Source organism: Phalacrocorax carbo, chromosome 3 (assembly GCF_963921805.1).
Source record: "Phalacrocorax carbo chromosome 3, bPhaCar2.1, whole genome shotgun sequence".
Lineage (NCBI taxonomy): Eukaryota > Metazoa > Chordata > Aves > Suliformes > Phalacrocoracidae > Phalacrocorax > Phalacrocorax carbo.
The window spans coordinates 5,377,866-5,389,120 of record NC_087515.1 but is presented as its reverse complement, the minus strand read 5'-3'; positions in this window follow the sequence as shown (position 1 = coordinate 5,389,120).

Here is an 11,255-nt window from a genome sequence, read left to right as displayed (position 1 = left end):
AGATCCCTGGTCTGGCCAGCCAGGGACAATTCCGTGGGGGTTTAGACAAAGCCATAGAGAGGCAAGGCCTAAACATCTTGCAGTCTTTGCTCCTACGTTGTTCTCCGCGGTGGCTGCAGAACAGAAAGTGAGGCAGGTACAAATCCATCCAGCCTTGCAAATGTGAATCTTTGCTATTTTGCAGGCTCTGAAGTCACTCACTGTGTTACCGAAGCGCTAGCTTTCTGAATCAGTTTGAGTCATGTGTAAAACAACCAGGCAAGAACATGTGTTTCTAAAATAACTGTATCTAGCAGATCTCCAAAACCTTCACCAGGGAAGCAGTTAAAAAGAAAAAGGTGGGTGTGGGGGGGCAAGGGGATAGAGAGGGTATTTTCTTAGGTTTTATTTTGATTCCTGTTTCAGGCAGACAACAGCATTGCTGGCTGTTGCACCAAGTTACGGGGACATAGCAGGACCACAGAACGGAATGAATAGGCCAAATTGCGCATAGCCTTCCAGGTTAGAAATCACTGGAAGGCTTCAAACAGATCAGTGTTGGAATCCTATTTATTGTATTGACTTGTCTAGGGAAATAGTTTTATGTCCTTTATTCCATTTTTTTTTTTAACATATGAGCCTTTTTCCTCCACTAAACATCAATATTTAAAGGCTTCTTTGCTATGTATCATCACAGAATTAATCTAGTAATAGTCATATCGACCTTGCCCTGATTGGAACAAGCTGGGGCTGGTATAATACAAGTGTGTTGGTTTTGCAGAAAGGCTATAATATTTTTTTAAATATTCCTGCTATACAATAGCAAATCATTAAATCTCAAAAGCTGAAAAACAGCAGATGGGCGTTTTCTGACCAATATCATTAAAAAAAAAAAAATTCTTGAATATGCTGTTGATATCAGTTCAGGTGTCCTTGTGTCCAGACATCCGCTGGAGGTGTTTAAAATAGATCTGAGGAGAGATGATGGAGAGTAAGGAGAAAAAAACATGCTGTGTCCGAAAGTGGGACATGCAAAGTACACCAGTAGTAATCATGGGCAATATATGAGTTGTGCTTTTACTGATGACAGGTGACTCTATGTCCAGACACTAGAACTTTACTAAAATAGGAAATTTTCTTGTAAGTTATTTATCTTTTGTAAATCCACTGTTTGGAACCCAGAAAGCAATTGTGACAATACCTTGGGGGGAAAAAACTTTCGTTATGAGTTAACCCTGACCAGAAATCTGGGAGAAGGTCTGCAGTGCTTGGAGTATCTAAGTGGTGGGGCTTGGTTATACTGAACCCAAATGTAAATTGCTAGAAGCTCACTCCTTTTCATCTTTGCTTCCTATTTTGAAACTGATGAAAATGTGTGACTATTTGAGTGACCAGAGCTATTACTAATAGAATAAATAAGTGACCCTGAGTTTGTCCAGTAGTAAATACTAGTCTAGCCATCTGAGGTTCTCTTTACCAGCAGCGCTGTAGTCACGCTTTCAGCTCAGGCATAACTTTGACAGATAATATTTGCTGAAGAATTTTTTGTGGAAACCTGAAATAGCTGTATTCTCAGATCATTTTACTCAAGATGATGGATGTTCCTTTCACAAACCCAAGACAGTGTTTCTTTTCACAAGAAATGTGTCTTGTGTGTGTAAGAAAAGTGCTCTGGGAAGTGTATGCTAGCAGCAGTGCAACTTTAAGCTGTTTGTACTCAAGGGTGACTATGTTTTTCCACACAGCTCCCAGATTCTTGGTCTTCCCTTCCTTTGCAAAGAGCTGAGTTTCTCAGTAGGTATTTCAGTAAAAATATGCACAAAATAAACAGCTCCTTTAGGCTTGCAACGTCTTGATTTTGTAGGAAATACAGTTTAAAGGTACAAACATCCTATCTTGTTCTTTTCTGCACCTTCTACTGTCAAGAAGCTTAAAAAGGAACTTCAGGGTGGCCCAGTGCTTGAACAATTCAAAGCCTGTTTGCTGAAATGCTTTTGTATGAGTAGGGAATCCTAAACATAAGCATTAATTAGCACCAAAAATTTGTTCAACATGCTTTCAGTCTGCATAGAAATTGGAAACAACCTTGTTTCCAATGAGGGAAATGCCGTTCCATCAATTCCAGTCCACGTTGGCTTGGGCAATGAGGAATGAGTAATCTGTCATTCAGGAGAGATGGCAAGCAATGGGTTCGTTCCTGTGTATTTTAGCGTCACATAGCCAACAGAAGCTGCATATCATTTAGCCAGAAGAGCTCCAAATGGCAACATTAAATTGGACTGTGCTTTGTGGGCTGGGTGGCTGATTTCTTTGAAAACATCAGCAAATGTATTGAATTCCTCTGGTGTAAATCAGGTTTAATATCATCGAAATTGAGTAAAACGGGGGAAAAGAATCAGTCTCTGTGTGTAGAATGGTGAATTACATCCAGACCATGTTTAAAAATGAGATGAAGTCATTAGGCCAAAAACAGGATATGAAAATAAAATTGAAGTCTGTCTTTATTAACCATGACCTCAGTAGTCCACAGTGTTTTGGCTCATTGATTTCTAATGTTAATGTGGTTTAAACCTCTTACTAAGCTCGGAAGAATGTTCTTTCAACAGAACCATATCTATTAAATGAGTCATTTGCTCTTTAAAACTAGATAGCTTCACAGCACAGCATGCAGTAAGCCTCCTAAGGTCTCGCCAATTGTCCAGCAAGATTGTTGATATTTATACAGAGAAACTTTAAAGGGATGCTGACAGGAGAGTTTCATCATCTGTAAATAGCCTTACTAAGGTTCATGCATAAAATCCACTTGGATTCTTGAAGCGTGAATTCTTGCTAAGACTGTGTGTAGACACCTTCCTGTCCAGTCTGTCCTAGTTTGTTATTGCAGAGCAACCCAGAGTTGTTCAGCTGCTGTTTTTTTTTTTCATGAACTAAAGAGACTCTGAAAAACACCTAAGGACAGAAAGTAAAATCAATCTTAAGACTAGCACAGATGAGCATCCCTTTTAAATTGTTTTACTACATCATAAAGATGCTTTAATAATCCTCTTAGAGAGAAAAGAGAGAAATAACTAGGATTGCGTATTTAACAAGCCAGTGTGTGTTTCCTGAATGCACCACAGATTCTCTGTCAAGCCATGCCGACAGCAAACCGCGCTGCAGTGAATGGCTAACAATATGGTAATAATGACTCGTCCACATGTTTTACAAGAAATATTACAAATTCCCCCTGTAAAAATCACTGGTTTTCATCTCTAGGAAAGTTCTCAGAAATTCCCAAGCTGCATTTTAAAGTGATGTGGAAGTGCTCACTTATTAGTAATGGCATGAACCCCTTACTGTTGTGAACGAGAGTGAGATTGCTAAACTGGAAACTGAGATGCTCAGAGGCACCAGAGGCGCAGATACACCTGCACCTTTTCCTTGAAGGGACTATGCCTGAAACAGCAAAAGGGCTTCCAGTCTCTAATGCTTGATTTGATGAGAATACAGATGAGAGCAAGGTAACTGCTGACAGAGATACTCTGATCTTCTGATGGAGACAGACTTTTGCTGGTGTTCACAACCAAATCTTTGCCCCCTGCCCAGGAGGGCTGCTTTTTCCTCTTGCTCGTACTGTGGAGCAGCTTCCCAGATTACATGGCCCCATTTGACACCTGAGGAAAGTGTAATTTCCCTTGGCAGCCTGCAGGTTATTTGTGAGTCTTTTTGCTACAGGCACATCTGTTCCTTTTTGGAGTCTCCAGCCAGCCAGCCTCTAGGCTCCCGTGCTCTCTATTTCCCCCCTTCCACAACAGTTGAAGTTGTACAGAGATGAGCTAGGGGCCCTTATTACTTATAAGAGCCAAGAGGGGAACACCAGTGAAACACCTCAAAGGAATTAAGGGGTGTTGTTCCAAGAAGGTGACACGGATGACAGCCCAGCTACACAGGTGCCCACACCATGGGCAATAAACAGGAGGAGCTGGAAGGCATTGTATAGCAGGAAGACTATGATATAGTTGCCACCACGGAAACATGGTGGGATGGCTCGTACAACTGGAGTGCTGTAATGGATGGCTGTAAACTCCTCAGAAGGGGTGGTCAAGGCAGGAGAGGCGAATGGGGTAGCCCTGTATGTTAGGCAGTGTTTGGATTGCCTAGAGCTTAATGGTGAAGATGTGAGGGTTGACTGTTTATGGGTAAAAATCGGGGGGAAGGCCAACAAGGCAGATATCATGGTGGAAGTCTGTTATAGACCACCCAACCAGGATGAAGAGGCAGATGAATTATTCTATAAGCAGCTGGGAGAAGCCTCACAATCACTAGCCCTTGTTCTCATGGGGGACTTCAATCTACCACGTCTGCTGAAAATACAATACAGCGGAGAGGAAACAGTCTAGGAGGTCCTGGCTAACTGGGGAGGTCCCAGTTGACTGGAGGCTGAAGGCTGTGATGCCCATCTGCAAGAAGGACCAGAAGGAGGATCTTGGGAACTACAGGCCTGTCAACCTGACCTTGGTGCCAGGGAAGGTTATGGAGCAGATCATCTAGAGTGCCATCACACGGCACGTACAGGATAACCAAGTGATCAGGCCCAGTCAGCATGAAAGGCAGGTCCTGCTTGACTAACCTGATCTCCTTCTATGACAAGGTGATGTGCCTCATGGATGAGGGAAAGGCTGTGGATGTTGTCTACCTGGACTTTAGTAAAGCCTTTGACACAGTTTCCCACAGCATCCTCCTGGAGAAACTGGCTGCTGATGGCTTGGACAGGTGTGCTCTTCTTTGGGTAAAAACCTGGCTGGACGGCCGAGTCCAGAGGGTTGTGGTGAACAGAGTTAAATCCAGTTGGTGGCTGGTCACGAGTGGGGTTCCCAGGGTTCAGTGTTGGAAGGCTCTGCAGAGGGACCTGGACAGGCTGGATCGATGGGCCAAGGCCAATTGTATGAGGTGTAACAAGGCCAAGTGCCTGGTCCTGCGCTTGGGTCACACCAACCCCAGGCAACGCTCCAGGCCTGGGGCAGAGGGGCTGGAAAGTGCCCGGCGGAGAAGGCCCTGGGGGTGGGGGCTGACAGCCGGCTGGGCATGAGCCAGCAGTGCCCGGGTGGCCAAGGAGGCCACCAGCCCCCGGGCTTGTGTCAGCACTGGTGTGGCCAGCAGGAGCCGGGCAGGGATGGGGCCCCTGTGCTCGGCCCTGGGGAGGCCCCACCTCGAATGCTGGGCTCAGGTTTGGGCCCCTCGGGACAAGAAGGGCCTTGAGGGGCTGGAGCGTGTCCAGAGAAGGGCAGCGGGGCTGGGACAGGGTCTGGAGCACAAGTGTGCTGGGGGGCGGCTGAGGGGGCTGGGGGTGTTTAGCCTGGAGAAGAGGAGGCTGAGGGGAGCCCTTCTCGCTCTCTGCAGCTGCCTGAAAGGGGCTGTAGTGAGGTGGGGGCCGGAGTCTTCACCCTAGTAACAAGCGATAGGATGAGAGGAAATGGCCTCAAGTTGAACCAGAAGAGGTTTAGATTGGATATTAAGAAATATTACTTCACTGAAAGGGTTTTCAAGCATTGGAACAGGCTGCCCAGGGAAGTGGTTGAGTCACCATCCCTGGAGGTATTTAAAAGACATGTTGATGTAGTGCTTAGGGACATGGTTTAGTGGTGAACTGCAGTGTTAGGTTTGTGGTTTGACTCTATGATTTTAAAGGTCTTTTCTAACCTGTGTGATTCTGCATATTCTGTGTATTCCTCCAGTGGCTTTCGCCCGCCCCATGTGCCACAGCAAGCTACTTGCTTGCATGCAGAATAAAGCAGCCTGCCTTTCTGCTGTCCTCCTGTAGCCTTTTAAACTGCCCGTAACACACAAAATGCAGGCAGTAAACAGTGAAAAAACAAATACAAGCGATACTATCTATCCTTCCCACTTACCTAAGTATTTCTGAAACATTTCCTTGTGGTCATATAATGATAACTCTGGAAAATCTGAGCGCAAACTGTGGATTGCAGCTGGAAATGCAGGAAATAAAGTGGGTTTGAAAAAATGTAAACAGCTTAGTCTCATTAAAGCCATCTACAGGGAGAAGCAGCACAAGAAACTTGAGATATTTTGATGAAAAACTATATTCCTTGGCCAGCTGGTCTTCACTGGGTAAAAAGGATTTTTATTTATGTGGTTTTATTTTTTAACAAACTATCACAGAAGCCCTGACACAATTCAAAACTTGATTGTAGACTTTACCTAGTGGCAAACCAACAGGTTCAGGGTTCCTAGGATATTTTGGAAGTAACCATAGGAGGTCTATTAAATGTGCATGAAGTATCTTTTGTGGTGGCCAAAGCAGTCGACTGTACAGCTGACGAGCTATCCCTTTGAAAGTACATATGAGGTGTTTGTATGTATGTATATGCATAAGGTAACGTATTGTCTAAAAAAGCCCTCCTCTATGAATCTTTTATGTCTGGAGCTTTATATTCCAGCTCTGAGCAGGAAATATCGAGAACTCTGATTTTTATTGAGGCTGCTTTTTGTTCTCTTCAAATTATCTGATGACCTTAAACTTGCTAAGGCAACATTGCCAGAAAAGTAAACACTCTCTTTCATCTCTAAGTGCATTTTCTTCATTTGGCCTGTATGGATTTGCAGGGTCCAGAGTCCATTTTTCATACATGCATAGATGTTTTTCCAGCCACTGTGAGCAACCGCATTTCCTTTTGAAGGTGTTTCAGTTACTGTCAATTAACAGGACTTGTAGTTTGTGACAGAAATGTTGGCTAGAGGGAATGTCTGGAGGTCATCCCGTCCAACCTCCTGAACTTGCACCACCGCTATACTAGGTTAGGTCTGGCTTTGTCTAGCCAAGTCTTCTAAACCTCCAAGATTGGCGATTCCACAACCTCCCTGGGTACCCCATAGTATCCCCCAGTAAAAGGGTTTTTCTCCTAATGCCCACTCAAGCCACAAACTGTGGTTGTTGCCCCTTGTTATCATCTGGCAGTACCAAGATTGAGTTGGGTTGTGTGTGTAAATACCCTACAAACAGTTGTAGACTGATATTAAACAATCCCTTAGTCGCTTCTTTGTCAGATTAAACAAAATTAGACAAGCCAATTCTCTCGGCTGCCCCTTTTTGGCCAGATGTTTAAGGCGCCTGACCATCTTACCACCGCTTTGCTGCTTTCTTTCCAGTTCATTACCACCCATCTCATATTGGGAGTCCAAAACTGAACACAGTATTCCAGCTGAAGCCTTACCACTACAGTTAATTACCCCATAGATCCAGGGGCATGCAGCATAACTGTAGTTTCTGCCACTTCCTTTTCCCACCAACCCCAGTGCTCTTTGGAGATGCAGCGATGTTTTTTTTCTTTGTGTTACATCTGGGATTTTGTCTGGCTATGGTTTGAGGACAGGAGATGCTTTGCTATTTATGTCATCCGTGGAGGTGGTGACAAGAGTAAAGACATCTGCAGATGCACACATGGTCCTGACAGACACAGTCAAAAGTGTTGGTGTTGGACAGAAACTGAAGTAAAAAACACATACGTACACCTTCTGTGAGATCCACATTAGCTGAAGCTCCCCAGAGGAGTGTGGTTACCGAAAGGAAAATAACCTTATTTAGTTTAAGACTGTTTTCAAACATGCTGTTGCTATTTGCTGCAAATCCAAGAAGGAGGCTGTGTAGCAATCCCGTCACTTGTCTTTTTACTGCAGATTCCCAAGGAGGATCTGTCCGGATGAAGCCTCCTACATCTGAATCCATCATGTACATTTTCTTAAGAGCTGAAGAAGAAAAGGAAGGGTTTGCAGAGGGTAGTTCAGCTGAACAATATCATGGAGCTTCTCTGAAGAGAGTCACCCGCAGACAGGCCCTCTTTATCTCTCTCTTCAACGTGTGAGGAGAACCAAAACAGGAGTTCAGGTGTAGAGTTCTGCAGCATAGTCTGGTTTCCAGAGTTTTCACTGTTCATTGCTTTTGTTGCCTTTAATGTTTAACTGAATGTTTATGAATGTCTTGAACAAAATTAGAACACCCTGATCTGCTTTAGCTAGCAAGCAAGGTCGGTGTTCAGATTATTTGAAGTCAGTCCTGGTTTGTGTTCTACACAAGGTGTTATCCCTCAAAGGTGATTTTTCATTTTGAATAAATGAGAACAGGTGATGTGGGATGTAATCACCTAACTTATCTTGGCTGAGACAAGTTTGCAGGGTTGCTGGTTGCCTCAGGAAATGATATATGATGATCTGGAAACAGATTTTTATAACCCAGAATTTCTATCCTTTTTGGACAGGTTATTATGAGGGGCAGAGTTCAGCTGGCTTCAAGCTGGTGTTAAAGTAGAATCTAGTAGAGGCTCTAATAGAGTATCTAATAAACAATGGGACTCTGAGTGTGATCTACCAGTGTGTTACTCTACCTCTAGAGTTACTAATGCACTTAATGCTATTATACCTTATATTAGCTCCAAACTAGAGCTGCTCATTGTTGAATCAAGTCCTATATTTTGATCAAGATACAGAGAACTGTGTTTTTAAAAGTGCTGAAGTCTTTGTTTGTTTGTTTTGGAAGATGTTAAAACATGTTAAATAAAATTAGTTCTAGACTGAATATTTGTATGACAAGTTCTGCCTACAGCAAATCTCTATGACTGAGCTGCAGATCTCTAAAAATAAGATTTAAAATTGGAATGTTTATGCAAGTCTTAACACTTGTGGTACCAGTGCATGTTGCCATAATAATAAGTGGAATCACAGAGTGTTGTCACATTGCATTGAATTTCTGACCTCTGTTTCATCTTGTGAGACAAATTGATCCTGGAACATTAAGGCTATAAAGGATTATCTGAATAGAAATGTTTTCTGGGTACTTGTAATGAAACTCAATATGCTACGTGATTCAAGTAACCAATAAATGCATTCATTATTATTATCAGTTTGTAACTGACAGTAGCAGGAAAGCAGAAGCATCGCCAAATAAAAAAGTAGGCAATAACAGGGCTTTTTTTCCTATGCCTTTGTCTTACGCTCCACAGGTTAAAGTTTCTAAAAAGCAAAAATAGACCAAACCCAATAACTGTGTGTGGAAATTAGCTCCTGCAGTTCTAGAGGATGTTATTTCTAATGCATAGCAATGTGAAACAGCTAAATGTTTCTGGGTTTGCCCTCTCCAAAGGGGAAGGTCCAAATAAAGCACTTGTAGAAAATATGTTAAGGGGAGTTGTGCTTTCTCTATTACTGCAAGGGGACCTGGTGCTCAGAGCCCCTCCAGCAGCACCGCTGGCTGTGTGGGAGGCAGGGGAGAACCAGGACGACTGAGATACATCAGTACATTCATGCCTCTGTGGCACCAACATAATGAGTCACCTCTGGATCTTTTTCATACTCTTTTGATCATGCTACTGGAGTTGTTTGGATTGTTCTTCAAGGTAATGGAAATTACGCTGGGGAACAGGGCCAGGATCTCAAGAGACAGAGTAGCTGAAAGAGCAACACCTCTGCTTGCCTCTTCCTCTTCATGCTCTGGGCTCTCTTGCTGCAGCCTGGGTTATGTGCCATAGATTTGAATCCCAGGAGGCTGGAGTGCCTCAGCCACTGATCGGTAGAGAGGTTGAAGGCTCCTCCCCCTCACCTGTTTATACCTATGGAAGAGCTTTGCTTGGGGCAGGTCACACTGCTGCACTGGCTGAGTTTAGTCTCCTTTCTTCAGAGCCTGGAGACAACTACGTGCCTTTATTCTGTAAACAGAAACACTGCCTTCAATCTGGCAAGAGAGATCATCATGCCTTTGATGTAAACTGGTGCTGTAGCAGGAAAACTAGCCCAGCTCTGTGGAGCCTGGAGTTCGGTCACTCCCTCCAGAAACCAGAGGGCAGGGTACTGCCCTCTGGGGTGAAAGTACTGGTGCCAGGCACTGGCTTCAGGGGTACAAATGACCCATAATCCAACCATGATTTTGGGAAGAGTGTGTGTCATGTTCCCTATGAAAAGACCATATTTTTTCTGCAAAATGAGTTGCTTTTTGCAAGACTTCCCTTAGCCTATAAGTAGTCCTTCTTTTATGTGTATTTCTCCAGTAGCTTACCCAGGGCAGGGTTTAGGAACAGTGATGTTATGAGACAGTGCAAGAGTTTATATGTCTAACCTTGCAGGAGAATGTCCTTTTGGGGCTATCCTGTATTTCAGATCATTCAGCCTTCCTTCCACGTGCTCCCCAGACTCAGACATGGAGGCCCTTTTGCACTTAAAGGTTTCAATACCTAGATCTGATAACCAATGTAGAGAAGGTAATATTGTATTAGGTGAATATCTTAGGAAAATCTTACATGATTTTAAGCAACCACAACTCAACAAGCTTCTAAAAGAACTGAGGTTTCTCTTGCTCTCTGTTTTGTTCAGTAAAGTCCAAGGCAGAGTTTGGAGTTTCAAAACTAGAGGAGTCTTTCTTTGCTTGTTCTGCTCATCACTCCACAGAAAAAAACCTTCACCTTTTGTCCTTACCCTTCAAATGAAATCCCAGCGCTCTCGGTCAGGTGATCTACTTTGATTTGCTTGCAAAGTGAAATCAATAATCTCATTTAAAAAACTTGCTGAAGGCGGGGAATCTCCCTCATATTGGACATGCTATCAGAGAATAATCTGCCATTCTGGGTGCAACCTGACCTCCAGCCTGCAAGGATAAGTAGCCTGAGAAAGCATGAGTGGAGAAATTGTGATAAGAACTATGTAAGGTTACCAAGAGGTTATTAGGATTATACCATGTTTCAGTTTTTCGGTCACACACTTTTTCCACAGATTTTCTGAATAATTGTGTTTGAGCCAATACATACAGGATGATGTAAGATGTATAGGTGAATACATTGACACCCTGAAGGCATAAGTAGCAGAAGACATGCTGTTTCTATTGCTTGCCTCATACACAGATGACAGTCAAAGTCACAGTGTCTCTGTGAAATCATGAGTTTCTTTGATTATCACTGAGAAAACATTCATTTCTCTTTTTCAGAAGGCCGTTTCAGGCACTGCTGTGGAAGAAAACCAAACCAGCTTAAGCCTGAATGCTATATTTTGGGTTCCCAACACAGAAAAAAACCCAGTTTTCTTGTTAGGTATGAATACACACTGCTAGCCTCATGACAGAGGAGACTTGTTTTCAGAATGTGAAACAATGCTGTCCCTGACGTCTGGTCTGTATCTGGTTCTTATTTTTTAGGGAAGGAATACAAGAGTTTTCCAAGACCAGGTTTGGAACCAGACATGTACGTTCTATAATGATCCCTAACCATCTATCAAATGCCCTTTTAGATTTAAAGAGTACA